Source organism: Cyclopterus lumpus, chromosome 8, assembly GCF_009769545.1.
Source record: "Cyclopterus lumpus isolate fCycLum1 chromosome 8, fCycLum1.pri, whole genome shotgun sequence".
NCBI classification, from domain to species: Eukaryota; Metazoa; Chordata; class Actinopteri; order Perciformes; family Cyclopteridae; genus Cyclopterus; species Cyclopterus lumpus.
Window position 1 is genome coordinate 13,132,895 of NC_046973.1, and position 17,039 is coordinate 13,149,933.

At 44.5% G+C, this 17,039-nt stretch overlaps 1 long non-coding RNA gene across 3 annotated transcripts; it reads left to right on the forward strand.

Annotated features, from left to right (window-relative positions):
* The first annotated feature begins 918 nt into the window (after window positions 1–918).
* On the forward strand, window positions 919–10,029 carry LOC117734454. Of its 3 annotated transcripts, none has more exons than XR_004609806.1 (4): window positions 919–1,019; window positions 2,935–3,080; window positions 9,042–9,152; window positions 9,683–10,029. It is a non-coding gene; the product is annotated as an uncharacterized LOC117734454 (long non-coding RNA). The 3 variants fall into 3 exon arrangements; XR_004609807.1 differs by lacking the exon at window positions 919–1,019 and adding an exon at window positions 1,703–1,719; XR_004609805.1 differs by lacking the exon at window positions 919–1,019 and having other exon boundaries at window positions 2,889–3,080.
* Window positions 10,030–17,039: the final 7,010 nt, after the last annotated feature.

A 17,039-nucleotide genomic window follows, 5' to 3' on the forward strand; every position in this document is an offset into this window, starting at 1 on the left:
TGGATAAAAGTGTAAGTCGCTTTGGATAAAGGTGTCAGCTAAATGATATGTCATTCAATTTGCCTTTGGAGATGTCCAACTTCCTGTTGGGGACCCCGAACAGAACATGAAGTGAGTTGACCTTCAGAAAGCCACATATCCACTCTCAAGGACGGCACGTGGTTCAGGAGCCGAGAGCTCGCCTGGCGTCTTGTATTTTTTTCCCCATGACACCTTGCTGTAAACATGAGCCTCCTCCTTTCAATCCGCCTCGGGTCGTGTACTGCACAAGGCCCACCGCCACGCCTCCCGTGTGTGACCTACAGACTGACTTTGAAGGCTCCACTGAGTTCATCACCTGCAAGCAGTCACCTCCAGTAACAGACATTTCTATGTTCAAATCCCCAATTGCTGCAAGCCAAAATGCACTTGATGATGGGAGAGCAGATTTATGTTGCTGGTGTCTCTTTCAAAGCAACAAATAAGGGTGTGTGTGTGTGTGTGTGTGTGTGTGTGTGTGTGTGTGTGTGTGTGTGTGTGCGCATGCGTTTTACGATGAAGACCCTCCATATTTCAATCGTCTTTATGGGCTGGCATGTCGACCTTGCCACAGCCATGCAGCCATGTTGGACTGAACATGTTACATGTGCGGGGCCCCTCCCCCACACACCTTCTACATGCCTTTAGCTCCGTCCAACCTTTATGGATCTTCCTTTTTAGTGTGTTGCTCTCCGCCCAGGCTTCCTTGCAATTCTTTTTTCTTCTTCTTTTTTGTTATCTTCTTTCCCTCTACCTCCCCTCCCCCACTGTCTTTCTGCCTTCATGTTTACGATGCCCTGAACCCATACATGTACACTCGACTGTTAAATAAGAGTTACGGCGCACACACACATCCACACACACCCCTTTTTCCTCCAGTGAGATCACAGGCTACAGAGCAGTTGCAGCACACTGAAGCCCCCCCTTTTATTCTCCTGCACACGCTCAAGACACTTTTTGAGCTGTCCATCTCAGGACCAAGACGTCCCATCTGCAGATAGGTAGGTAGGCAACTAATGGGTTTGTTTCATGAATTCAGTCAATCTCATGTGCCGTGTTTCTCAAACAGGAAGCCACTCATGTTGCTCAAAGTACATGATGTTCCCTCTTGCCTCTGTCTCCCATGGACTCTCATGGAGGTGTTGAATGAGCTTCCCATTGAAGTACTTCCTTTATGCTTCAAAGAGACTTACTTCAGAGAAACTTCTTTCCAGAATCATTTGGAGTTCATGTTATTTGATAAATAGTCTGGCGCCGGCCAATATTTCATATTTACACTTTTGTTCCAACTTTATTGAGTGCTAATATGTGCCTGCGTTAAATGTGTATGCATTAAAGAGCAGTATTCTGCATGGGGAATAGTTTGTTTTTGTTCCAAGCAGAAAGCTAATTGGTTGACATTGTATGCTGATGTAATTAGGGCGCTGCGCACTTTTTTTTGTTCTTCTCTTTGTGGAATATGAATGAGTAGCTGGGTCTATTTTAGGAAAGTTGTGTGAGCGGGGGTTGACAAAAACGTATAAATAAAAGAAGAAGTGTCTGTTCTTCTTCTGTTTTTCAAAGAAGCCTGAGGCTCATCCGAGTGCATCCGCTCAGGACTACGTATCCCAGAAGGCATTGGTGCCTTTAAATTAGCATAGGTTTCAGGGCAGGTGTGTGTAGCGGGCGCGAACCTCGAACAGCCGTCGGAAAAATAGTGAAGTAAACTGAATTAAAGTCACTTTTCTGTGTTTTAAAAGAGGCGAGGGTGAATGTGGGCGCCGTCTGGAGGGTTGTAGAGTTAGAAATAAAGCTTTGGGACGGAGGTAATGTGCGTTCTCGTGCACGCTATGAGCTTCAGACCGCCCGTGCGGGTCGTTGCGTAACGTGATGTGACGTTACGCAAGCCCTCCGTCATAATGATGTCTTCGTCCCGTTAAAGGGGCAGTGCACACACACAACGCTTCAATCAGGCTTTGTTCACAACATAAGCCACAGAAACTGAAGCCAGGAACCGATTGAGGCCAATTCACTTGTACTGTAATAAAGCATTTAATTTAATTTTTGAAAATTAAATTTGCACGTGTCTTTTCATACAGTGTTGGTTATTGTTGTCAATTCTGCAATTAATATAGGACACATTTCAAAGTAAGTTTCTTAAAAACTGCTATTAGGCATTTGAAGACGATTTCTAATTAATAAATCATTAATGATTCTTATTGTTCTGCAACTATATCGGATCTCAAGTATAGTTGGAAGATTTGAAATGGAAAAGTAGAGTAAAAGGCCTGGTCCAAAACTTTGGAAGTCCTATGAAGTTCTGACTGGCCTTGGACAACCTTGAGTTTGTCCCCTACAAAGAACATGCGGCTCAATGTGGCCACACAGTGTCCTAAAAAACGCATCATGGCCCCTGTAAAAGACGCTTGTGAAAGAAAAATGCCCTTAAATGCTTTTATTCAGCACCCGAAACATTGCTTTGCTGCGTGACATTCCATGACCTTTTTAAAAGAAGCATGGCCGCCATATGTGCAGCTGCAGCAAGAAGATGCTGACAGCTCTTGCGCAAAACCTCCACTAGGTGGCACAACTCAATGGACCGATGTAATCATGTTGGGAGGACACACACTGTGCACATGTGGGCTGTGAATTTCTCTGCACTACTGCTGGTGAGAGTTGCAGCTCCGAGCGTTGAGCTCCTCCGTGCAGGCGCCTCAACCTTCCCTTTCTTTTTGTCCCTGATGTCCAATATTCTCCCTCATGCCCCCACCCCCACCACCCTGACCGCTGCATGTACACACGTGTGCTGGCCACTCACATGTTTATCTCCTCCCACCTCCTGCTGTGTGCCCTCCCCCTTCACAAACTCACTCTCAACTGTCTCTCTCTCTCTCTCTCTCTCTCTCTCTCTGTCTCTCGGTGGCTCTGGGTCCATAGGACAGGAACAGGACAGGACAAGCACCCTAGACACCAAGCAGCAGCAGCACCACCGCAGACATGTCGGACTCCGAGACCGCCGCCGCCCCCACCGAGGCCCCCGTCCCTGCTGCTTGTGCCCTTATCAAGGCTGACCTGGACAAATGGTAGGTGATGTTTGGGTTTTTTTGTGCACGTTGTGAGTGAATGTGTCTTTTTTAAATATTTTATTTTGTTTGAAATTTCGTGCATTCCTTCAGTCCTTCCATCACAACATCAAACCCTCGCTCAGGAAGCTTGTGCGCCTTCTGAGCGCTCCACAAGTTCTTCCGCTGCCTTCAAGGGTTCTTGAGGTGTCGGAGAAGCCCTGAGCAAAAAAAAAACACCGTCCAACTCGTCCAATGGCGATTTAAAAAAAAAATTTAATCGGAAGATCCCAGCACCCTACAAATGCGCCAAGCTAAAATGGAGTCTCTTCGGAGGACGTTGGGGGTTGGCACCAAAAGAGACCGAAGTCTTTCATGTAAATGTAACTGGTTCCGACATCCGACGTCGCTGCAGGGGGGCCAGCGTGTATGAGAACTCGGGGTACCCTACACAAGGGGAGAGTGATGAGGGGAATAATGATGTGTGCCAGCGGGATGCTCGATGCGTACGCATGGATGAAGGCCGGGAATCTGCTTGCGTCACCAGCCTCCCTCCCTCCAGAATGCCTTGCGTTGGTGCGTTGGTGCGTTGGTGCGTTGGTGCGTTGGTGCGTTGGTGCGTTGGTGCGTTGGTGCGTTGGTGCGTTGGTGCGTTGGTGCGTTGGTGCGTTGGTGCGTTGGTGCGTTGGTGCGTTGGTGCGTTGGTGCGTTGGTGCGTTGGTGTGTTGGTGCGGGGTCACGTAGTCAGGTCTTCAAGCTCTCACCAGCTGGATTATCATGAGGAGATAACTGCATTTGTTGACCACTTGAAGGCCAATTTGATATTGTAATTTTGGTTTTCTATTAATTGTCTTTGTGCAGAGTAAGCACATTTTGTGGCCCGCCTGTCAGGCCATGATAAGGTGACGGTGTGTGTGTGTGTGTGTGTGTGTGAGAAGCCTTTAGATAAAATGGCAGGTTTGGGTGGAGGAGGGAGGGCTGGTGGGGTAAGGCATATGGGTGGTTGGTAAATCATGTGTAACCCCCATTATTTTTTCTTCATAAAGTGTCAGAGGACACGTCAAGAACAATTGGGATTTACAGATAGTTTAATTTAATTTCTTTGACAGCTCTATGTTTAGGAGTTGTGAATATAAATGATCCATCATTGTTAAATTGTTTGGTCGGGGTAAAGGGGTGAGGGGGTGCTTTTACTGCAGCTTGTTAAAGGCCTATACTGGGAACTAGAGGCCAAGGTGTACAGTGTTTTTAAAGCACAGTAGAATTGATTCTTGCGCTGTGTGTCGTGGTTTCAGTTGATTAAGTGCACGTGGATCACTGCATGCCATTATCAGCGGAGCATGAACACATGACCTTTAAAGGCGGGAAGTCAGGTGGCTCCAGCACGATGTCAGTGGGGCGCTAAACTGTCAGTGTTGACCTGAGGGCCACATTGGCCCCTTACAGTTTACAACTGGATACTCGATGTTACTTGCTCTTGGATGTTTGTCCCTAGACATCTGCAGCAAATGCGTTTTTGTACGACCTTTGTGTCACACGCGCACAACCCTAGTCCGATATGTGAGGTAGACACGCTCTGTGGCATACACAGATTATGATGCTTACGCGTTCTGTTCAGCAAGATCACTTAAAAAAAACACTTCTGATTGTTTAATGCGAAGAAGCCAACGTTTGGCTATAAAACTAACGACTATTTCTTTAATATATTGGGACTAAATGAAGTGGGAAGTGTGCCTTCCCAGAAATCATCTAATGTCGTAGAACCAAACGTTCTCTTCAGCTTGTGTCCACCACAGAACATTCTTTTAGCCATCGACTGTCAAAACAAACAAAAACATTTACTTTGAGACACAATGTGACATTGATTAAAAATGGTGGACATGGCGGTCACTGTGAAAGTAACCCGTCGAGAACAGTTTTTATTGGGTTTAAGAATCATTTATTTTGGGAAGGTGAATTTGAAATGCTAAGCTCCCCTTGGCTTCTGTGTAATAAAAACCAGAACCCCTCCGTATTTATAGACTCCACGGATGGACCTGTGTACGAATGAGACCGTACATGTGGGCCGCCATGACATGTTGCCTTCCATAGCTCATGTGACCCCTTTGACCCGACACCTGCTTCTTTTAACCAGCTCAGCCCAAGAAGCCCCACATTCACACTCGGCCAGAGACAACGTGGAGGCGGCCATCTTGGCTTCGGGCCCCATGTTTTTGCCATGAGCATCTCTTTATGCTCACTCTATAAGTCTGATTTGATCACTTTTTCACAGTTTCAGGACAAGGTGGTTTAATGTGGTTTGCGTGGGAGGATTTTTTATGACCCTTGTGGTTCTGACCTTGTCAAGGTCACACTAGCAAAGTCGCAAAGAGCCACAGCACATGTGAGACAAGAACGCATGGCATGCCTTTTAAAATGTGTGTTGAACAGTACCTATTTTAATTTCACATCAGTCATTTGTTGAACAATTTGAATGCCTTTAATTGAAGTTTGAGTTCAATTCTTTATTTTGTGCACAAGAGTTGAAACATTTCCGCCGATCAGTACATTACTTCTTATTCAGTTATTGGAGCAGGAAGTAAGGATACAAGATGTTATTTATTTTACTAATATTTACCAAGAACAGTACTTTGCAAACTCCTTCAGCTAACATGTGGGTTAATGGTAAGTCTGTGTACTTTGAGGCCCCAGGCTCTTTCATAAGAGTGGAATGTATAGCCCCTCCCCCTCCTCCTGTGACCTCCACACACACACAAACTACACTCCCGTCCCTGTCATTGACTGCCTGCAGACATCTGTGCAGAAATGCACGTGCATTCTTGCCAGTGGAAACCGTGCTGGAAGTTCTCGTTTTGGAATTCAGTGACTCGGCTGAAATACGAGTATTGCTCTGAAGTTGTGCGCTCTTGTCATCAAGAGAGGGTCTCCTTACAGATTACACATGTTCCTAGTTGTATTAATAACTGTGAGAGTCTCCCGTCTAACTTGACATGGGGTGGTGCAATCCTGGGCCATATACCGCCATAAAGTACAAGGACACTGCAAGAAGATAAGAGATTCCAGAGCAGAAAACGTGTTAATTTTATTAAAAGTGCAAAAAAAGCCTTTGTGCTCTTACATCTTATTCAAAGCCACTTGAACTCTAATACTCTAATGCATGGCCTAAGTCCCCACTTAAGATACGGGGACGTTACATGTAGATATGTCAAGTTAAAACAGGCAGAAAATGCCAAATACTGGTTTCTGTTGGTGGCCTCAGGGCCCCTTCAAAGCTCTCGATGTAAGTGTAAGATGTAAGTCTGATATAAGGATGTTACAAACAGAACACGCATAAAAGATCAAATATTGGTCTCTATGTCAGGAGGTTACATCTAGTGTTTAGCATAAAGTGACCCCCGCCGCCGGCTGTAGTCTACTTTACATACTCCAGGAGATTGTTTCCTGCCCCTGTATTAGCAGACACCGTTTGGGTAAACAGTGGTTTGTATCATGGACCCGAGCTTCTGGATTTATTAGGCTCTGGGCCTTGAATGTAATGGGGAACCCACGAGAGGCTCAAACCGGAGCCGGTTGTCATCTCTACTGCTGCCTGAGGCGTTGAATCTCATTTCAATCGGAGGGGTCATGAGATTGTTAACCGAACAGAAGAAAAAAATCTATGTCTGCTACACAGTATTATGTCACGCAACCGGTGACGGCGGGTCACGAGTAGAAATTGCTTTGTTTTTAGGGGTCACGACCCCACAAAGGTTTAGGAAACGCTGTCCCGAGATGGGGGTGGTTTTTTTTTTATTGATCCTTGTGGGCTACCCCACTACATTTAGCATTAATCGCACAATCCCGTGACTAATATTTGGCCTCTGCATCCTCTTTGACTGCTTGCACCTGCTCGCCGATCTATTATGCGTGTGCGTCCCGGAGGACGGGCTGCAGACAGATCAGTCTAAATAATTTAGCCCCCGTTTCCTGATCATGTCCAAGGCGGGAAGATGGCGTGGCTCCTCCTGAGCCGGGCTCAGGATGTGGCGAGATGCTCGTTAGAGTGACGTTCGGTTTTGGATTACAAATCATGCCGGTGATCCGCCAGGGATGTAGATGAGTACTTCTGACGGGACGTTAGCTTTGTTCGCTATAATGTGCGGTATTCAGGCCACCGGTCGCCATGACAACCCTGCGCCCTATGACATCGTGACGGGACCTCGCTCAGAGTCGTGTTTCCTCTAGGGAGATTGCGTGATTGCAGCGGCGGTGGTGGTGATGTCATCGGCTGTATCTACCACCCCCCCACATTTTCCGTGTTGCGTGATGAAGTCATGCAGACTTTCTTGAGGCGTCTTTGGCGTGGCCACCACTCTGTGGAAATTATTCCCTGCGTCCACCTCAGTGCAGTCGGCTCCTATCAGGACGGAGGTGGAGAAGCACACACGTGTATGTGGTGGTGGAGCGACGCTGCTGAGGCAGGATTATCGACAACACTCCCTCTGGGTTGGACTCTCTGCCAATCAGAAGCACTCATTGACTCCGGCCTAGCGCACGCGCGACGACACACCACCAGAAATGCACACTTGCATCGACACAAACTCGATGGCTCTCATCTTCACATACACACACACACACACACACACACACATTGCTCCATCCCTCCTGGCAAAGTAAAAAGTGCTGAGTGATAATCTGCGGCCGCCAGCTGTGTGTTACATCACCAACAGGCACCCGGCCGCCATACAAAGAGATAAAGCAGCAGAGATGACTCTAAGCTGCTGTATTAAAATGGCTTTGGCTCTTTAATGTGATGGTGTTTCCACAGTTTTTACCGTAGATTTGCAGTGATTCTGAATTTGGAAATCAGCACCTTATTAATACAGTTATCAGTGAGGCTGATGATGAAATAGACTTATATGCGCGCACGGTTTGAATCCCCTCAGCACGTGTGTGTAACTATGTGAGTCCTGCACGGACTCCGTCACTAACAATGAAAATGACTACATGGTATTTACTGAATATGTATACACTGAATGGCTGTTGCTCACCATGTAAAAAGACCAACCTTGTCCTTTAAATGAGTAGACAAAAACGTTTTTAAAGTTTTTATGGTAAGCAGTGGCTGCTTTAATTAGAATTTGGACGGATGGACGGTGTTTAGGAGATGAGGATTGCTGCCCCAGGTTGAGAAGGGATTGGAGGAAAAGCAGAACAGAGAGATATTCAGACGTCATGAAGGGATGGGAGGAGCCAAAGGATGGCTTTATTCATGTATCGTGAAACATGGCCCCCCTCCCTCCGCTTGCCTCCTGCTGGCCCACCCTCTTACATCCGTGTCTTGTCATCTCTGCATGATCACCCAACCTCCCTCCCTCCCTCCCTCTCTTCCACCCTTTCTGGTGTCCCATCAAACAGATGGGCTCACCCTCATGTCTCTCTGTACCCCTCCCTCACTTTCCCTCCCTCCCTTCTGCTTCATCACCCTAATGCACTGTGGCACTGTCTGCTGCTGTGTTTGCTCCAGTGGGAGCCTGAAATATCCTGTTTGCCCGCATTCTGTGTCTCTCTCTCTCTTTCTCTCTCTCTCTCTCTCACTTTCATCCCCTTTTTTGTCTTCTTTCTTTTTTTTCTCTTTGTCAACCATAAGCATTTCAAATTCATAGAACAGGGTTAAGGTCGTCATTGTGGGAACATTTCACGGATGTCCTTCATTTTGGTACTTAAAGTGGTATCTTTAAAACATTTTATTTATTGTTGTTAAAACCATCAAAACCTGTTCGCACATGAGCCGCCCAGCTTCTCTGACAACAGAATTAGTTGGACCGGGACTTAGTTGAGTCCACTACCGCAGACTAAAGCCTGCTGCCATTCCTAATTCTGTTTCCCAGTTCACTTGCCATCTGTGCGAGAAGGTGACATTGAAATGCAACCATGTATTGTGCAATGTATTTAAATGTGGGTCATCTTGACTCATCTAACGACGGTTAATCTGTCTTGCAGTGTGGCAGAGAAGGGAGCAGAGGGCTGCAAAGATCTGATGGAGGCCTTTGCTGCTTGTGTGAAGAGTGCAGCTGAGGGGACGTCATGAGGAGTCGCCATCCAACCTCGAATGTAAGGATGAGACGCGATCTGCTTATTCATTCGACAACGAGCAATTCAGGTTGGGGGTTAATATCCAAATGGGCTCGCTGGCAGCAGGGAATTGTCAACAAAGTGCATATTTTGCAGAGTAACAGACCTTTTTCATGGCACACACTTTGACATGTCACGGTAGGAAGAAGCCCAGGTGGGAATGATACAATGAATGACGGCTGGATTCAATGTAGCGGCTTCAGTTTCACGCCGACTCAATATTTAGGGACACGTTAAAGTGTCTACAGGGGAGGATGCCCATTCTTAAAGGGTTAGAAAAGTAGCAGTAGCAGCAAAATGATCCAGGAAGAAAATGTGTTGAAATTCTTTTCCACTACTTTTGCTTAACATTTCCAAAAAATATTATTCTGCTATTCAAATTATAACAGATACTTTTTCTGTCAATCTACCAATCGGTTAATGTAATTTCTCAACCCAGATAATGTTTTTCAGGCCTAAAAGTGCAATTTCCCTCATTCCCTTCTTACTCTATGCCATCTCTCTTCCAGGTCCACTGCACTGAGTCCTCCAGGTTCCCAGCATTCCCTTCTGCACAACAGCACTGGATTGAATGATGACGATGATGAAGATGAATAAAATGATCATGGGATGATAAAAGTGTTGATTTGGGCTGAATTTGGGATGTTTTGGCAGTAACCCTCTGTCCCCTCCCCCCCTCCTGTTATAGGCGTATCTGGTGTCCCTCAGTCTTACCGACATTCCCCTTCTCCCTATGCGGCTGACATGCAGTACATTGACTTGTAGACAATTCCAGAGAGCTGAGCTGTAATGTTTATTGTCGACTTGAGATGAATACTTATAAATGGAAATAAAAATATCTGGTATAAAAAACAGATTGTGATTGTTGGCCTCTTTTGTTTCACCATTTACCGGTTGGATGTATCTTTGTGGATGTATCCTTGGAATATGAACTTTGCCTTGCATGTGTGAAGTATTTTAATATTTAAGAGTATGGATATATTTTATTCCTACAGAAAATAGAGTGAATGAAAACGTACACTACTAAGTTACACTACATCACTGGGGCTGGGAATCAGAAGATTGGTGAAATCAAACTTAAAGAAGCTGTTACAAAACATTCTACCTACCGCGATGACATTTATGCTTCAAACATCCAAAATGTGTTCAGTTGAGAAGATGATCTAGCTGAATGTATCACAAACTATGCCACAGAGCTATTTGCATCATGTTGCACTGTTAATTTCCGGGTTTTGCCAACAAAAATACCTACTCTCTGTAGTTCTTTTTCCACATTCATTATCATATGTTTAAAGTCATAATGATCATTTTAGAGGGAGTGGCTTTAAAAGGTGACGTTTCATTTGTGTGTCCACCAACCAAAAAAGATTCTAATTGACTTCCCATTGGCATTGTTTTCGTGATGCCGACACACTATTAAAACATTTCGCGCAGACGCTTTAGTGCTAGCTAACTTACTTTTGTCATAAAACCACACTACCTAGTCACGTTATGTCAATCGTCCATAAACCGTACAGCTAACTGCTGTAGCGTCACTGTAAACTCTTAAAAACAATAGCGAGACTCCAGCTATTGGTTTTAAGAGTTTTAACCTTATTGGAGGTACTGAACCCTGCCAGCTTCATCAGTGCATTCACTGAACCCTTCGTAACTGCACAAAATAAAATAGGATTTCTTCAAAACATATATATATATTTTATTAGTGCACAAAATGAACCATGCATCAGTTGCACACAAAATCACTGTGTTCAAAGAACAAAACCAACAAAACATGAATTTCACACAAAAACATAACTGCAAATCATTGTGACTTTTGCTGTTGCCTTTCAGATACAAGTTCCTTGGCAAGTGCCACTCATTTTTGCAACAAAGTCTTTTCCTTTTCTTATTTTTCATGTCGATCATCCTCGAAAAGGATTGCTCGCAAAGATACGTTGTAACAGCAATAAGAGGGTATGGTACGATTTGGTGACACCAAAACGTTGAGAGTGTTGTTGTTCTGAAGAGTTGCTGTTGAAGCTCTGCTGAAGTTCAATGATCTCGTCGAGGTATTCATTGTTGACATCTGCTGTCGCAATACTAAACGTGAACGGCTGTCTCACCCATGCTGGATATGACTCTCTGGTGGGGAAGTATCCGTCGAGAGACTTTGCAAGCTCATCTAAGTGCATGGCAATTGCTTGCTTCAGCTCCTCAGGTACATAAATGTCTCCAATTCCAGACACGTCTTTGATCTTACTTACACAGTCATCCAGCAGGGGAAAGTTTGTGAAGTTATCATTCTCTGTTCGTCGTTTCCATAAAGGTAGCTTTTTTTTAAACGCCTTCAGGTTTTTTTCCGGTCCGATGATGTTGACTCCACCGCCCTGCATCTGTCGATTGAGATGATTGAGAGCATCGAATATATCGGCCTTGTACGCCAAAATAAGAATGAACTCGCAATCTGCTTGACAATGTTGGTACTCTGGCAAAAACAGGGTTAATTCCACACGCATGGCAAAAACCCGATTCAGCACCTTTCCCCCGGGATAACCACCGAAGGTTAGAATGGTACAGAAGTACCTCGGATTCCGAGCCCATTTCCTTACACAGCTCTTTGAAGATGCGATGCTTCATAGCACTATTTTGCACTTAGTTCACACATTCAACTACAATTTTTCATACTTCTGCCAGTTTTGGAGGCAAGGTTTTTGTTGCCAACACATGCCTATGACAGTGCGTAACAATGATGTGTGGTGCATCGGATTTCACCAGCGCTCCAAAAACCAGAGTGTCGTCCCAGCATGGCTGGAGCTCCGTCCGAACAAACTGCAGAAACCATATTCCACGAATGATAGTTGTCTCTGAAGAAATCATCCACGAGTTTCTTCACATCGACTGCCTTGGTTGTTGTTGTAAGAGGCTTACAAAATACAAATTCTTCCTTTATCATGTCGTCTTTCATATAGCGCACAAATACAACAAGCTGGCTCTCTTCACCTTGAATTCAGCGAGCGTTGTGTTCTTGTATTTCCCATTTCCATGCAGCTTTAGGAAGTGTTCCTTTAGTTTTGCCGGTGCTAGACTAGTATTGCTAAACTTGGCATTGCTAATCATGCATTGAGGATGCTGACTCCCATCACGTTCCTTTATACACGTGAATCCATATTGTACGTATTCATCCAACCACTTTTATTTTTTGCTCAACATAGTTAGTATGAAGGGATTGAAAGATTAAAAGAAAATCACAAATGACGTAAAATCACAACAACCAGTGAGAAACGGGCTATATTGTGTGTGTCTTGACCCCTGTTTGTGTCTTGACCCCTGTGTGTGTCTTGATCCCTGTGTGTGTCTTGACCCCTGTGTGTGTCTTGACCCCTGTGTGTGTCTTGACCCCTGCCAAACCCTTGAGAGTGGCTCAATGAACCCAGATTAAGAACCACTGAGCTAGAGCATTTTAGCCTCAAAGCTAACGCTAAAAGGTCAACTAGCTAGCTAACACTAAGAAGTCTAAATCTCTGTTGTGCTGAACTTGATTTAATGTCTCCTTTCTCATAATGTCAAACCAAACTAAAAGCTCTAGGAAGCTAACCTTGCGAGCAAAGTAGCCCAACTCTGTCTTGCAGAGTTTTAATAGAGTGCAGTTCAGCAGATTTATTTGGATCCCCTATAGTTTAGAACTTACTGTTGTATATCTACACATGTTTTGTTACTCCAGTGCCGTTTAATTTTAGCCATGACTATTTTTTAAGGGTCAGTAAATATATGTTTGAGTAAACTTTTATTTTTTATATTTCGGGCATTGATGAGTCTTCCTCCCACGTTTAAATGTAAATGATGCAGCTAAGTTTTGTGTAGTAATCAGTATAGGTTACCATCATTCATCATACTTTAGCACTTTTACAAATAATAATAATAAAATAGTTCATGCACATTGCACATCAGTCAGTTGTAATTTGGGGAATAAAAGGAAACTTTAAATTCGATTCTCAGGCCAGCCCCACACACACACACACGCACGCACGCGCAAACACACACACACACACACACACACACACACACAAAGATAGACTCATAAACAGACATCAATACTTATCAGCTGTCTGTTTGGCTGTCCTGTTCCAGCCCCAAAGGGTAAATTCGAACTCCTTTTGCATTTTACACCCACACATTCCCAGATTAGCCTGCCCTCTGCTTTCAGTCAGAGGTGTGTGTGTGGATTTAAAAGCTACTATATGTGCATGTTTGTAAAATCATGCATCTTGTAGTGTGAAAAAGCCTTGTGACTGTCACTAAAAAAAAGTTTATCCGAGGAGTGTTTATTACATGATAACTGTCCAATTTCAATAACTCCCATCAGTGTCCATCCATATCTCATATAAAAATCTATAGTTTCAGTTCTGATTTCTCTCAGTTTTTTAAAACAACCGATTGAGCCCCACCTACACCACTCGTTGGGTATTTTCGTATTGTCACACGATAAATTTGTAATGACAATGTAACAACATATGCACAGTATGAAAGCTCATAAGGCAGTCCAGGTGTGCACATCGGTTGCAACTCTTTGAATGTAGCGTACACAGCATTATATATGACCTGTGTAAACAGGCTCGCTACGGTTCCAGGAATGTTCCCCATGTATCATCATGTGAAAGAGCAAACCATATCCTACATCCCAAAACACACACACACGCACCCGCACACACTACTTGTGGGCATACTTTGACTCAGAACAATTACATTTAAATCAAACAGAAACGGTAACATCAATCATTAATTTGCACACGGAGGGACACTTTGCCCAACACTCTACTCGGCAGCACATGTTGCAGTTACATGAACACGGTGACACTGTGCACTGCCTGCCCTGAACATCAGATATGCCTGGGGGGAGATTCCACTGAAGGGGGAGGAGAGACGGTATTTGCTGATTCTGCAGTGAAGAGGGTGAAGGGCTAAGGGGATAAAACCCTGATGATTATAAATGGAAAGGGAAAGAAATTGTGATCAAACTGTGATCAAACATGTTTGTTTTTTCATCATTATATGTGGGATAATAGAATATTTAAAAAGTCCCATTTTTTCATGTCAAAACAAAGATTACTATTACCAGTAGTACTGGAGAGTAATACTGATTAAGTTAAAGTAGTAATAACACAATTTGATACTTGATACTGTTTGAGGTGGAGCTAGTTTTAACTACTTTATCATATTTGTACTTTCCACGATTATTGGTAAATAGGTGTGCCACCATCTACCCAACAAAAATGGTTGCCAATGGCAGCAAACAAAGAAGGACTGAATCCATACCAAGACAGATGAAAGGGAGACTCTTGTGACTACAATGTTGTGTGTTGGCCATTCATAACTAGAATGAACCCATTTAATCCCACGTTTCACACCTTCTGGTGCTTATGTCATAGTGAAAAAATGATAGCTAATAAAATAGCACAACACCACCATCGTGTGGTCAACAAATGCACTTACATGGGCGGCCACCACTTTACTGGTTTCTTTTTTTGGCATGATATTGTTACCTGCATGCTTATGAGTTCATTCTGTAAGAATATAAATCCTTCCCAGTGATATTTCATTAATACTTAAAGAAGCATTTGTGGTGGTAGTTTTGTATGTTCATCAAATACTGAAGAAAAACTATATTTACCGTGACACGAAACAATGTTTATGTCTCATAACTTGTTCACGTGCAAAACCATCTACTACACAGAAATAAACTTGCAGGCGCATATTTAAACATGGCACCGTTAGATAATCTGAGCCACATCATCCTGACCGCATCAAGAGATTAAGATTAAAAGGGATAAAGATTTGGGAGCCAGCGTCATACAGATATCACAATGAGGAAACCTTAATCACAGCACGCAGTGACCCAGAACCTTGTGGTTTTGTAAGTGCACGTCATGAACCGTCCCGGGGGTTGTAGTGGCTGTTCATCACCTAATTGTTTTCTAATATGTATTTTCATTAAATGTTATTGAAACAGAAGGACGCACATATAAAAGCAACGCATGCCACATTAAATCACGAGTAAGCCAGGGGTTGGAACCTTATTTCATTATGGCTACGAGGGCCACTAGCTCAGGCGTTGCTATGTTGAGAGCCATTATGAGGCAATAGAAATGCTTTCAATCTTATATTAAGGACCTTTAAACTTGTTTTCTAACCAAAATATCATGCAAAATACCTATTGACTTCTCAAGTCCTGGTTTTGCCAGCCCAAAAGTTGTTTAATTTTGCAATAGAATATAAAGCGAAAGCTGCATTTTTTTTTATAGCTATGCATTACTGATTAATCACACAAAACCGTGGCCATACGAAATAATTGTGTTCATATTATCTTATTTTAATGCATCGCAACATATTGTCATTGTTTGTTTGTGTTTTTCCTAACACGTTCTGGAAAGGTGTACCATCTGCTTGAGTCCATCACAGTTTTAGCGATGCTCCGTTAGCTGCTAGCTGTCTCATCTGTACCCATGTTGAGAGCCGTTAAGAGTCAACCGATATGCTTCTGAATTTCGCATTTCGCTCCTTGAAGTGATGTTGCGACACTGATACAAATATAATACTCATTGTTTGCACCTGAAGTAGCTGAGACTTCCTACTCATTAAATTGAGTTAAATAAAACAAATCTAATAAAAGTGTGAATTTCCTATGTTTTGTCGTGGTTGATATTATTTCTTATATTCCTCCATGTATCTGTGTTGCTGCCTTGGACCATGTGCTCCTTGGTTGGTGTAGCCCGGTATTCTTCTGCACTTGCAGCCAATCACATATGTGGGACTTTAGCCGTAAAGGGTGGGGGCGAGAGAGGGAGGGGGAAGCGGAACCCGGATGTGATGCCGACCGATGAGGAGAAGGGCGCTAGAGAGAGGGAGGAGGAGTGTGAGAGGTGGGGTGGGGGGAATTAAAAAAAAAAGAGAAAGAGAAGCGGGGGTATTACCGGCAGCAGCGGAGTGGAAGAAGAAGAGGCCATCCCGTGGATGAGGGACACTCCTGTTGGGTGCGGGCAACTTTTCATCAATTGAAAGATTATTTTTTTTTCTGCAAGGCGAATTTCTTTTTCTGTCCTGTTTTTTTTTTCTTCTTGTTATTATTTTTTCTTTTACCATTCCAAATTACTCTCATTTGTGCGGGAGGCAACAGCCAAGGCGCCGGCTGCGGGGAGGAGATGCGGTGATATCATGAGCACAGCCGGCCAGCGGGGAGAGACAAGAGAGACGGAGGGAAAGAGAGAAGGAGGGAGGGAGGATGAGGGAGGGAGGGGAGTCGGCTACCAGCACCAGGCCAGCTGAGGATGCTTGTTGTTTCTAGAAGCAGGATTAATCACAGGGCCGAGCGCTGATCCTCCGTCGGCACACCGAGCGCACCTCTCCTCTCCGCCGCGGCCGTCCCGACCGAGGTCGCTTTTCTTTTCTCCGCCCCGTCTCGCCCGGTCTGGCCCCGCGGCTGTTTGCCTTTCCTTTTTTTGTTTTGTTAATGCTCTCCCCCCCTCTCTCTTTCTCTCCCCCCCTCTCTCTTTCTCTCCCTCCCTCTCTCTTTCTCTCCCTCTCTTCCTCTATTTCCTGATGCAGGGCCGGGGAGGGGTGAGCCAAAGTGTGCACCGGATATTGGAAAACCCATTCTTCTTGCTGATGCTGTTGTGATAATAGATTATTATCTGGACGACGCGCGGGCACCTGCACGAGGAAAGGCTCCAGTCTCCTGACCGAGCGAGGCCCGGCGTGAGAAGGGGAAAAAGATAGAGGAGAGAGAAGAGAGAAGAGGAGGAGGGGGATGTACGAGCCTGGGAAGGATGATGAAAACATTTTTCGGACGGTAGCAGCAGCGAGGAGGAGGAGGGGGGTAGGTGTGTGGGGGGG